At 46.7% G+C, this 12,409-nt stretch overlaps 1 protein-coding gene across 1 annotated transcript in view; it reads right to left on the bottom strand.

Moving 5' to 3' along the window:
• CNBD1 (cyclic nucleotide binding domain containing 1) overlaps positions 1-12,409 on the bottom strand; it is a 198,052-nt gene that overhangs the window by 70,208 nt on the left and 115,435 nt on the right. The gene's annotated exons all lie outside the window — the stretch shown is intronic.

A 12,409-nucleotide genomic window follows, 5' to 3' on the forward strand; every position in this document is an offset into this window, starting at 1 on the left:
GTTGCAGAACGTCCATCTGCCAAACTTACATGACCTAACGCCGATTGATGTGAGTTCATTAGTAGCCTTTCCTCCCTCACAAATATTTGTGAAGCTCCTGAGTCAATTATCCAAGAGTCATTCAGGGAGTCTGGACTTGCTCTCACCAGCGTAGCTTGCTGTTTGGTCACAAATTGAGTCTTTTTTCCTTCTCTGTATTTCCTTGCAGCAGGGCAAAATCTTTGAATGTGCCCCTCTTTTCCACATCTGTAACATTTCTTGACACGTAAAGCCACAGGTATAGGCTTTCTTGCTTCACAGCTGAGGCTTGTATCCTCCCTTATCTCTTGCTTGGCACAGCTCCTGGTCTGGCTGACTGCCAACTCCCGTTGCGTATATCGCGCCTCTTCCTGTAACAATCTCCCAGAGATATACTGCAAAGATAACTTTGCTGCATCCACAGATTCAAGGGCTGAGATAAGTGGGTTGAAACGCTCCGTCAGGGAACTTAAGACTATAAACACCTGGTCCTGGTCAGAAATCTGCTTTCCCCTCTGAGCCAGCAGTTGAAAATACGTGGCTAAGGTATTCAAATGAGCTCTAACACTCTCATTTGGCTCCATAGTCTTTCTATAAATCCTTCTCATCAGGGAAATAAGAGATCCAGCCGTGTCTTGCACATATACAGCCTTGAGGCTATTCCAGGCATCTTTAGCTGACCCCTGTCCCGCCACATGCACCAACTGGTCATCAGCAACACTTAATATCAACGTAGCCAATGCCTTCTGGTCTTTTAAACTTTCCTCAGGCGTGGGAGCTTGTGGGGGAGAATCCACATACGTCCACAATGACTCACGCTTAAGATAATGCTCCATTCGCAGAGACCACACGGCATAGTTATCTGCGGTCAGTTTATCAACCAGCAGGGCAGAAGCAGCTTGAGCCATGATATCTTCTCTCACCGGCAGTAGCTGATTATCCTCCCCTGGTTCCTCCTCCGACTCTTTGTCAGAAACAACTGACCCGTCTGCAGACTGTACATCAAGGTCCTCAGCGTCGCTGGCCTTTGTAGACATCCAAACCGCTCACAGCAGCAACTCATGGCAGTAGCTCACCAACTCTAATAGAACCTCCAGCTCTCAGCGCAGTCTATCTGGGCCCATAACCCTGTCGCGCACAGCTTGTCTGGACTTCAGGAGTTTACCTGGTAGCAACTTCACACCACGCAGTTCTGCTATGTACAGTTTATTTACAATATTTACACAGAGTCCTTTGCTGTTAGCATTCACAGCTCTGAGCAACAGCATGCTCCGCCAGCATATATATTTCAGCAAGAGGTAACTCACATTCACTATACAGACTTATATACACATTCATGACCAATCACAGTTCACCTGAGATGAGTCATTCTGGAAATCCCCATTCCTGGCTGTACAAACTGGATCAGACCAGCCTCATCACATGACTTAGCTGTCACTCTGATCAGTATGATCTGTTTAGCAAACTGCAGACTAGGCATAACTTTGACATATGTTGACATTTACCTCTTACAAAGCCCTCACGCTTGTTGAACAATGACCTGAGGACTTTGAACCAGATGCTCAATTGGAGTTTTGTGCTTCTCAGACTTACCTGTCCCCTTTTCTCATCATGATGGGGGCACATGGGCAGGAGTGTCTCCAGCCTTCTCCTTCATGCTGGGGAGTTGCTATTGGCTCCATTGCAAAACTTACATGCAACTAAAATAATTTCACAAACAGAACTGACAGCCACTCCATGGGGCAGTTTGAGGAGGAGAAAACAGTGTAGAGAGGGAGACAGCTGCCACTTTGCCCACACACCCTGTGGCCATTTATGCTTGGTAATTGGCAGCTCGTTCCAGGCTGAAGTGCCCCACATATCTTTTTGAGTTTTTTACGCTGAACCATCATTGAGGAAGTGACTGCAAAGCCAGCACATACCAGCTTTGCATTTCTTAAGAGTCCCTTTAATGCGACCTTTTGAATTTGCTCCACCCCCGAACTGAAGCATTTACTGAAGGAACCAAGAAAAATCACAAATGTGGCTTAGCTATGCAAATGACCATTGCCAATAGCTAGGCAAATGAAGGAGCAAAGGAGCAGGCGACCACCCAGTGTGGCCAGCCAGGTGTCTTGATTTTGTGGTTCCAGACAAACTGCAAAAGCAAGAGGCGTAGCAATCCTAGAGTAAGTTGCTATGCACGGCTGGTGGCCGGCATTCAGTTTCGTGAGTCAAAAGTTATGTCGCAACAAGCACCAGATTGAGGGAGTTCCTTGAGCTGAGTGCTTGCAGCACTCCATACCTATCTTGGGATATATTTCTAGGGTTGCCTGGTTGCTGGAACTGGCGGGCGCCAATCCAGCAGCCTGCTTGGAGCAGTGGCTGCGCGTGATGTGCTTACGTCACTGCTGGGTCTAGTCCAGAAGCGCTGCATCGATGCGGCGCTTCCAGGACTAAACCCGGCAGTGACGTAAGCACATCATGTGCAGCCGTGCACATGCGCCCGTCCCCCAAAACCTCCTGCCAGTAAAGAGGGAGGACCTGGCAAACCTATATATTTCTAAAAGTAAGGACCAGAGATACACACAAACAAAGAACAAGTCTTTGCAAAGGGATCTGTGGAACAGTGGTGAACAAATGTTGGGCTTGCCTCCAGCAGACAATTTCCTTCTGTTTAGGGCAGATTGTTCATTGACCCCACTGGGCAGGAAGAAATTGGAAAAGGTGACCTTCTCCTGCAGCAGGTGACCTGATCAAATCCCCGAGTCATCTGAATCTTTGGTCTGCAGACACCCTCCTTCTGCTTGTGGCATGGTGTGGGTTTCATCAGTTGATCAGCAAGTGGGTGGATGGTTGATATAGGGGAGTGAGTCAGCTGGCCTTTAGAATTTTCTCATTGCATGATTTATGAAAGGTTAACTACACTAAACTCCAGCTTGTTCTTCCCAAATGCAAAGGTTATTGTTCCCTCTTATCTTGTGCTTGTTAGCCTGGGTAGAGGGTCTGCTAGTAAAAGAGCATGTCCTAACAATGGATATTCTTTTAGTTTATTTTTTCAGTATCTGCGCTAAAATGCCATATCTCAGGAGTCCACCTTGTTCAGCATCATTTAACGACTGGGTGTGTTCAAAAACAATCTTCACAATTTATGCTAATAAGGGCCCTTTCAGAATCAGCCATAAACAGATATCATTAGGCTAAAGCATCTTCCTGAGAGATTTACAGTAAAGCAGCTGTCCCAATTAAGCAGAGTGAGGTGTAGCAATATTTTATATTTCTATAGCACCTTTCATCCCAAAGCATTTTTTACCAATTAAAAGCACATCATGTACCATGGCGGATGTCTCTGTGGAAGCGTTCGCACACAAGAGTGAGAAAAAGGGAAAATTTAAAGCATGACAATAAGGCAAACACCTGTTCTTAAATATCACAAGATGGGCTTGTAAATTTCTAAGGAAGGCAGTGAAATCCTGTTGTCAGCTAACTCAGCCGAGCAAATGTTTAAGAAGCTTTCTGAAAGATCTACGCGACAAATCATGCAAGTTTTTTTTTCAGACCAGCTCAGTAAAAATGCCAAACAACTGAGATGAACAAGTTTGCAGTGCATCTCCTTGTGGTCAAAATTTAGTATTTGAGAGCCCAAATATGTTTGTCTTGCCAGTCTCCCAGCTGCACCCACCTGTCGATCTTCACCTCCTCCCACCCCCGAATAAACTCTGGGGTGCTGTCATCCTTAGTTATGTATCATACTTCCTTCCTCCCCTTCATCCAGACCTATTCCCCAGTACCTCTACTTATATTATTCCATTGTACCTTACCATGTTGCCTTTGAAGCCTTGCCAGTTAAAAAGACAGAAGATCCAAATGGCTGGCTACCTTGAAATTTCAACAAGGTGTAAGCACATTGTGATTGGAAGAAGAAGAGTTGGTTTTTATGTTCTCACTTTCCCTACAACTTAAGGAAGCATCAAACCAGCTTACAATCACCTTCCCTTCCCCTCCCCACAACAGACACCCTGTGAGGTGGGTGGGGCTGAGAGAGTGTGACTAGCCCAAGGTCACCCAGATGGCTTCATGTTTAGGAGTGGGGAAACAAATTCACCAGATTAGCCTCCACTGCTCATGTGAAAGAGTGGGGAATCCAATCTGGTTCTCCAGATCAGAGCCCACCACTCCAAACCACTGCTCTTAACCACTGCACCATGCTGATACATGGTCTGCCTGGAGTTTCAATAGGTTGTATCTCAATAGGTTCACATGCATCTTAAGGTGGGGTGAGAAAATTAGTGACATCTGCCCTGAAGACTATCAGAAAGCCGATGTGAAAGAAATTGTAAGGTGGTATGTGAAACACTGAGCTTTAATATACAAAAATAATAATTTTGCATTTTAAAATGCTCAAGTACGTGTTGACATAGTCAGAACCCATTCTGAAATGTGGGATGGTTGCACCAGTGTGTGAGCTGCAGAGATACAGTTTTACCATTTTTAATTAAAGATACTTCCTACTAAGAGATAGTGATATCACATAGCAGTGTCCAATATTCTGAGTTGTAATGACAAACCCCGGTTTATATCATCAAAGCACAGCTGCCCAACTGTCTTCTCGTCAATGCATGCCTCAAGAGGACCAAAAGAAGCACCATATAGCCTCTCTTCTGTTGTTTCATATGCTCTATGTTCAGAAAAGTAATACGAGAGTAATCCCTGAGGTTCCCCACTAGGGCTGTCGATTCAGTTCGTACCGAACCAGAAAACAGCCGAATTTCCCCCGATTCAGCGGTTTTTAGTTCGGATGGAACCAAACTAAAAAAAGGCGGGAAAACATGAAGCCGAATTCGGCGAGTTCAGGGTGTTCAGTGAATAAACTGTCAGTTAGTAAGCAGCATTCTCCTCTCCCACGGCCAATCAGTGGCCAAGCAGGGTCTTCTTCTGGCAAATCAGTCACGATTGAGCACGTGAGCCTAGCTGCTGCACGGACCGGGGAGAGAAAGAGAGAGTATCTGTTTGTGTGAGAGAGAAATCCCCGTGGGGGGGGGTGCGTGTGCACATTCTGTGGCTCCTTTCTGTGGCTGCAGGGGGCACATTTTTGGGGATAGAGCCTCCAAACTTTCAGCGTAGCTTCAGAGGAGCCTTCTTGCAAGAACCCCCAAGTTTTGCAAAGATGGGATCAGGGGGGCTGAAATATGGGCCCCAAAAGGGGTCCCCCCTTAATGTGCATTTTTATTCCATTTACAGCACACATTTGAGCCATTTCGTGGCTGCAGGGGGCGCATTTTGGGGGTAGAGCCCCCAAACTTTCAGTGTAGCTTCAGAGGAGCCTTCTTGCAAGAACCCCCATGTTTTGCAAAGATGGGATCAGGGGGGCTGAAATATGGGCCCCAAAAGGGGTTTCCCCTTAATGTGCATTTTTATTCCATTTACAGCACACATTTGAGCCATTTCGTGGCTGCAGGGGGCGCATTTTTTGGGGTAGAGCCCCCAAACTTTCAGCGTAGCTTCAGAGGAGCCTTCTTGCAAGAACCCCCAAGTTTTGTAAAGATGGGATCAGGGGGGCTGAAATATGGGCCCCAAAAGGGGTCCCCCCTTAATGTGCATTTTTATTCCATTTACAGCACACATTTGAGCCATTTCGTGGCTGCAGGGGGCACATTTTGGGGGGTAGAGCCCCCAAACTTTCAGCGTAGCTTCAGAGGAGCCTTCTTGCAAGAACCCTCAAGTTTTGTAAAGATGGGATCGGGGGGCGAAATATGGGGTCCCCCCTTTTCCCAATTGGGATGAATGGGATCAGCCGATCCTGTGTGCATCTCGAGAGCGGCAAATCCAAGGCAAAACCTCCCATGCTTAAATGGAATCGTATTGGATTACCCAGTCCTCCCAGTCCCTCCTGATGGAACAGAAGACATCCACAGTAAGACCCCTTTTGGGGCTTTAATCTATAATTTTTTCCCGTGTGTGTGTGGGTGGGAAGCAGAGTCTGTGTGTGGTGGGGGCAGTTTCTGTGGGCGGGAGGGGGGAAGCCAAAGGAGGCTTTTGCCCATTCTGGCGAGGGGTGTGTGACCACTCACCTCTGCGGGAGTGTGTGTACTGCTTTTAAAGTTTTAAAGTTTAAAGTTGAGTCTGTGCAGCGGCTAGCAAGTCTCTCTCCGCTTGGCACCCAGGCCGCGCCTCCTCCTTGGTGTTTTTCCCTGTTTTTGCCCCAAGCCTGGGGTTGAGTGCAATGGGGCGGCTTGCGTGAGATCCCCTGCATCTTGGATTTTTTCCCCGTTTGGGGGGTGCATTGCAGCGCTGTATTGGTTGGAGAGGTGGGGGGTGGTGCTGGTGAGACTTGCTTGAGTTTGGTGGGGTCATTTGCATAAGGGGGGAGCATCCCTCCTGTTGGAAAATCTGCCCGCGCAAATGTCAGGTCAAAGCCTCTACAAATAATCCATTGTGATCTCTGTGGACCTCTGGATGCAACACTAGGTAATTTTCGATATTTTGTGTCGTTTATCAATGATTTCTCATGTTATACTGTCTTGTACTTGCTCTCTGAGAAATCCCAGGTATTGGAAAAAACTGAAGCAGTATGCAGCTCTCGTGCAGAATAAATTTGACCATAAAATACAGGTTCTTCGTTCGGACGGTGCCGGGGAAAACACATCTAAGGCAATGGAACAGTTCCTGAGAGATGAAGGCATTGAGCATCAACTGACAGTGCCATATAATCCAGCGCAGAATGGTGTGGCAGAAAGAATGAACAGGACTCTGATTGAAATGGTGAGATGCATGCTTAATGATGCACAACTTCCAAACAGCTTTTGGAGCGAAGCTATAATGACAGCTACATATACACGAATAGGCCGCCCCCAAAAGCTACAGGGAAGACACCTTTTGAGCTTTGGCACGGCCACAAGCCTCCCATGCAGCATCCACGTGTTTTTGGCAGCAAGGCCTATGGCTATGTTCCAAAAGAGAAGTGTGGCAAGCTAGATGACATGACACATGAGGGAATTTTTGTCGGCTATTCAGCCAGGAGCAAGGGTTACAGAATCTTAGACCCAGTCTCTAAGAGAATCTCCATCAGTCAAGCAGTCTACTTTGATGAAAGCCAAGCACCGCCAGCTTCAGAGGGGGTGAAGGCAGAAGTGGACAGCGAATTCATGTATCCTGGTGACTTCAGCCCTAAAGAGGAGGACACTGAGGAGCCTGAGGGACCTTTGGCGAACCCACAAGAGGCAGAAGCCGCAGATGTCCAACCAGAGGGGGCTGCTGAACCAGAGGAGCCTGACGAAGCGGAACAGGCCATGCAGTGTGCAGTGAGGAGGTCAGAACGCACCAACGGAGGTGTACCACCACCAAGATTGTCCTACCTCGCAAGAGCAGCGGACGAACTCGAGCCAACCTCCTGGAGTGATATTTCCAAACTGTCTCCAGAACAAGGGCAGCTGTGGAAGCAAGCTGCAAGAGAGGAGATCCACTCTCTACACAAGAACAAGACTTGGACTTTAGTTGAGTTGCCCTCCAACAGGAAGGCAATCGGGTGCAAGTGGGTCTTTAAACGCAAATGAGATGCCAATGGTGAGGTCCAGTGCTACAAAGCCAGGCTCGTAGCGAAGGGATATTCACAGAAATTTGGCGAGGATTTTGACCTGACATTTGCGCCTGTGGTTAAACACACCACTATCAGGACTCTCTTGAGTGTTGCAGCAAGGAAGAGCATGCGTGTTGATCACATTGATGTGAAGACTGCTTTTCTGCATGGCGAGCTGGAAGAAGAAATCTACATGCAACAACCCCCAGGCTTCATCCAGAAAGGAGAAGAGGGACTTGTGTGCAAGCGGCAGAAAAGCATCTACGGACTAAAGCAGGCTGCCAGAGCATGGAATGCTAAGCTGAATGACATTCTTCTTCAAGCGAACTTTAAGAGAAGTGAGAATGATCAGTGCCTGTATACCAAACATGAAAAAGGTAAATGGACTTTTATTTTATCCTATGTTGATGACTTGATTATTGCTTATGAAAACCCAGGTGACTGCAAGAAACTGGTGCATCACATAAGCAAAGAAGTAGAAGTGACACAACTGGGACCTGTCAGCCACTATCTAGGAACACAGGTCCAGAGGGAAGGTGATGGAAGTTTCCTGATCAGTCAAGAACAGAAGATTAAAGAGCTGATATCATTCCTGAGAATGGACCAAGCCACCCCATCACCAAGTCGAATGGAAGTAAGTTATGTGAAACAGCAAGACAACAGTGCACTGCTGCCACCTGAGAACGTGTACCGTGAAGCACTAGGTAAGCTGCTATATGTCAGTACACTAACTAGGCCAGATATCAGTTCAGCGGTGGACATATTGTGTAGAAAGGCTGCAGCTCCAACTAACAAGGACTGGAATGCAATAAAGAGGGTTGTGAGATATTTAATTGGCACAGTGAACTATAAACTTAAGCTCCCTGCCAATGAGAGGCCCAAGCTTATAGCTTACGTAGATGCAGACTGGGGTGGAGACTTAGAGGACAGAAAATCCACCAGTGGCCACATATTTTTCTATGGAGGTGGAGCTATAAGCTGGCTAAGCAGGAAGCAAGACACTGTAGCCACATCCAGTACAGAAGCTGAGTACGTCTCCCTTGCACAAGGCTGTCAAGAGATACTATGGCTACGCAGACCTCTGACAGACCTAGGGATGGATGCATCTGACCCCATAGAAGTGAATGAAGATAATCAGAGCTGCATATCCCTAGCAAAACAAGAAGACACAAACAAATGAACCAAACACATTGATGTCAAGTACCGCTTGGTAAGAGGGATGCACAAAGACAAAGTTATTGCGCTGAAACACTGTCCCACTGAAGAGATGACTGCAGATATTCTTACCAAGCCACTTGCAAGAGTGAGATTTGAAGATCTCAGAAGAAAGATGAACTTGATAGAGTGAGTCAAGTTACACCAAGAGGGGGTGTTGGAAAATCTGCCCTTCTAGGACGGTGTCACTTGCCTACACATTGAGAGGGGGAACTGACCACAGAGTCAGATAGATAGACAGGACAGGGGGAGGTCATCTCTAGTTACACCTTGCCCTCATTTCCTGCCCCTTTGATGTTTAGAGGATGTATTGTCAGGGAAACTTCCCCTCTCTCTCTCTTTCCCTTTGCCCATCATCCAAGCAAGATTAGAGCCGGGCGCTCCGCGCGTCCAGGCCTTCCCACCCCAAAGATGGAGTGGAAGGCAGATACCCTTTTATACCTAGAGAATTAGCAAGGTAGATCAGGATAGGGGACCCTTGTTTGTCCTTTCCTATCCAATGTGTATTTCAACAATAAATGTACTTTAGTTTGATTAGAGCAAACGACTGAGGCTCCTTTTATTTTCACACACACACGCACATGTAGCTTCTGCTGCTGCTAAGCTTAAGGCCCTCTGCTGAATACCGGAATATCCCCATGATAGATATTCCAACACCTCCACCATGAGAAGAAGGAGCAGGGCAGAAAATACAAACTCTTTTTTTTTTTTTTTTTTGGCATGGTCTGTTTTGCTGCTTGCTCAAAAATGTTTTTGCAAAATCTGACTTTCACAATACATTTGCACGGTTCAAGTCACCTGCTCCTTTTTTCCTTTTTGCTGAGTTAATTAATAGCATGCAATGCACAGCTAGATTGCCTCTGGCTTGGAGTTTGCAAATTTCAATTGCACACTCCAAAGGTCGCGTGTTTCTCCTATAGCTAGCCTAGTGCGCCTCTGTTCCTTTCCATGGTCGCTCACGTGTTGCTTTGCATTGCAATGGTTAGCAAGGGAGGTTTTGCCTTGGATTTGCCGCTCTCTAGATGCATAGGATTGCCTGATGCCATTCATCCCAATAGGGAAAGGGGGGACCCCATATTTCAGCCCCCCCTGATCCCATCTTTACAAAACTTGCAAGTTCTTGCAAGAAGGCTCCTCTGAAGCTACGCTGAAAGATTGGGGGCTCTACCCCCAAAAATGCACCCCCTGCAGCCACGGAATGGCTCAAATGTGTGCTGTAAATGGAATAAAAATGCACATTAAGGGGGAGACCGCTTCCAGGGCCCATATTTCGGGGCCCCTAATCCCATCTTTACAAAACTTGGGGGTCCTTGCAAGAAGGCTCCTCTGAAGCTGCGCTGAAAGTTTGGGGGCTCTACTCCCAAAAATGCACCCCCTGCAGCCACGGAATGGCTCGAATGTGTGCTGTAAATGGAATAAAAATGCACATTAAGGGGGACCCCTTTCGGGGCCCATATTTTGCCCCCCCCCCGATCCCATCTTTACAAAACTTGGGGGTTCTTGCAAGAAGGCTCCTCTGAAGCTACGCTGAAAGTTTGGAGGCTCTACCCCCAAAAATGCGCCCCCTGCAGCCACGGAATGGCTGGAATGTAGTTTTTATGGCTTTATTCGGCCAAATTTTCCCCCGAACTCAAATCTCGCGCCGAATTCCATGGATCCGAAGCAGTGGAGTTCGGACTTCGGCATTTCCCGGATCAAAACAGGCCGGATTTTGCCGAATCCGAATTTTACCGAATTTTTTTTCAACAGCCCTATTCCCCGCCCATACTGTATAAATAGCATAATGTCGTTGTAAACTATTATGAAATCCTGCAGAGTCAAGAGACATCAATTTATAATACCTGTCTGATCTGAAGTTTGCTTATTCTTACAATTCTGTGTTCCAACAGTTAATGGAAGCAGCTGAAAACCATGATCTCAATAGGCTCAGCCAAAAGAGTAATTACATAAATCATAGGAGTAAAAAGGGGGTGGGGGTGGGGGAGATTTCTAATGAGATTATGCAGCAGATAATATATGGAATTTAGCTAGGTTTTTTTAAAACAACTAGCTTTTATCAGCTAAAGCTGCTAAGCATCGAGACACATGCTGTGGCACAATCAAGATAATCAAACCGTGCACTGCCCATTGCAAAGAAAGGGATAAAAGGCATTGTAAACAACTAATTAATCAACAGCATTTGAAACACTCCCTGGTTTTCTGCGACAATTGGTTAATTTAAATGTTTTCTAATTTAGGCTTAATAAGAATTAAACAGAAAATAGACAAAGCATAGTATACAGAAACAGATATTTCTTCTCATAAAAGACACACAGGGCTTTTGTACCAGGGCTTTCTATGCAGGGAGGTGATATGATAACCCTTTTTCAAGTACTTGAAGGGCTGTCATATAGAGGGTGCCGAGTTGTTTTCTGTTGCCCCAGAAGGTCGGACCAGAACCAAAGGGTTGAAATTAAATCAAAAGAGTTTCCGTCTAGACATTCGGAAGAATTTTCTAACAGTTAGAGCGGTTCCTCAGTGGAACAGGCTTCCTCAGGAGGTGGTAAGTTCTCCTTCCCTGGAGGTTTTTAAGAAGAGGTTAGATGGCCATCTGTCAGCAATGCTGATTCTGTGACCTTAGGCAGATGATGAGAGGGAGGGCATCTTGGCCATCTTCTGGTCACTAGGGATGTGAAGGAGGGAGGTAGTTGTGAATTTCCTGCATTGTGCAGGGGGGTGGACAAGATGACCCTGGTGATCCCTTCCAACTGTATGAGTCTATGATTCTAGGGACGTTTCCCTGTGGGCACCCTGACCAGCTGCTTCGGGGCTTCTTTTTGATTATGCATGCCTTTTCCATCCATCAGAGGTCACATCAGTCTCCCTGCATGTTTTGCCCATGTTTTCCAGCTGCTGTTTTAGCCAGAATCTGGAAAATGCAGTCAAAACACGCTGGGAGAGTGAGGTGACCTCTGACGGGCAGATAAGGTACACATAATCAAAATGAAGCCCTAAAGCAGTCACAGCACACCACCTGTGTTAGGCTTTAAACCACCTGCATTAGGCTTTAAAATGGCAGTGGCGTACCGGCGTCTGACACAGGGATGCCATCACGCCTAGTTTGGCCCTATGATTTCCTGTTGTATATTTCCCTGCCTTCCCACTCCACATTTCTAGGTGCCATCTAGAAGCACACCAGCACAGTGTTATAGTGAGAGTGTCCCTCTGTGAAACCCACATTCAAATCCCCACTCTGCCCTAGCAACTTGCTGGATAACCTTGGGCCAGTCATAAGAACATAAGAAAAGCCCTGCTGGATCAGACCCAGGTCCATCAAGTCCAGCAGTCTGTTCACACAGCGGCCAACCAGGTGCCTCTAGGAAGCCCCCAAACAAGACGACTGCAGTAGCATTATCCTGCCTGTGTTCCACAGCACCTAAGATAATAGGCATGCTCCTCTGATCCTGGAGAGAAAAGGTATGCATCATGACTAGTATCCATTTTAACTAGTAGCCATGAATATCCCTTTTCCCCATGAACATGTCCACTCCCCTCTTAAAGCCTTCCAAGCTGGCAGCCATCACCACATCCTGGGGCAGGGAGTTCCACAATTTAACTATGCTTTGTGTGAAAAAATACTTC

Source organism: Euleptes europaea, chromosome 8 (genome assembly GCF_029931775.1).
Source record: "Euleptes europaea isolate rEulEur1 chromosome 8, rEulEur1.hap1, whole genome shotgun sequence".
In the NCBI taxonomy this organism is placed as follows: Eukaryota; Metazoa; Chordata; class Lepidosauria; order Squamata; family Sphaerodactylidae; genus Euleptes; species Euleptes europaea.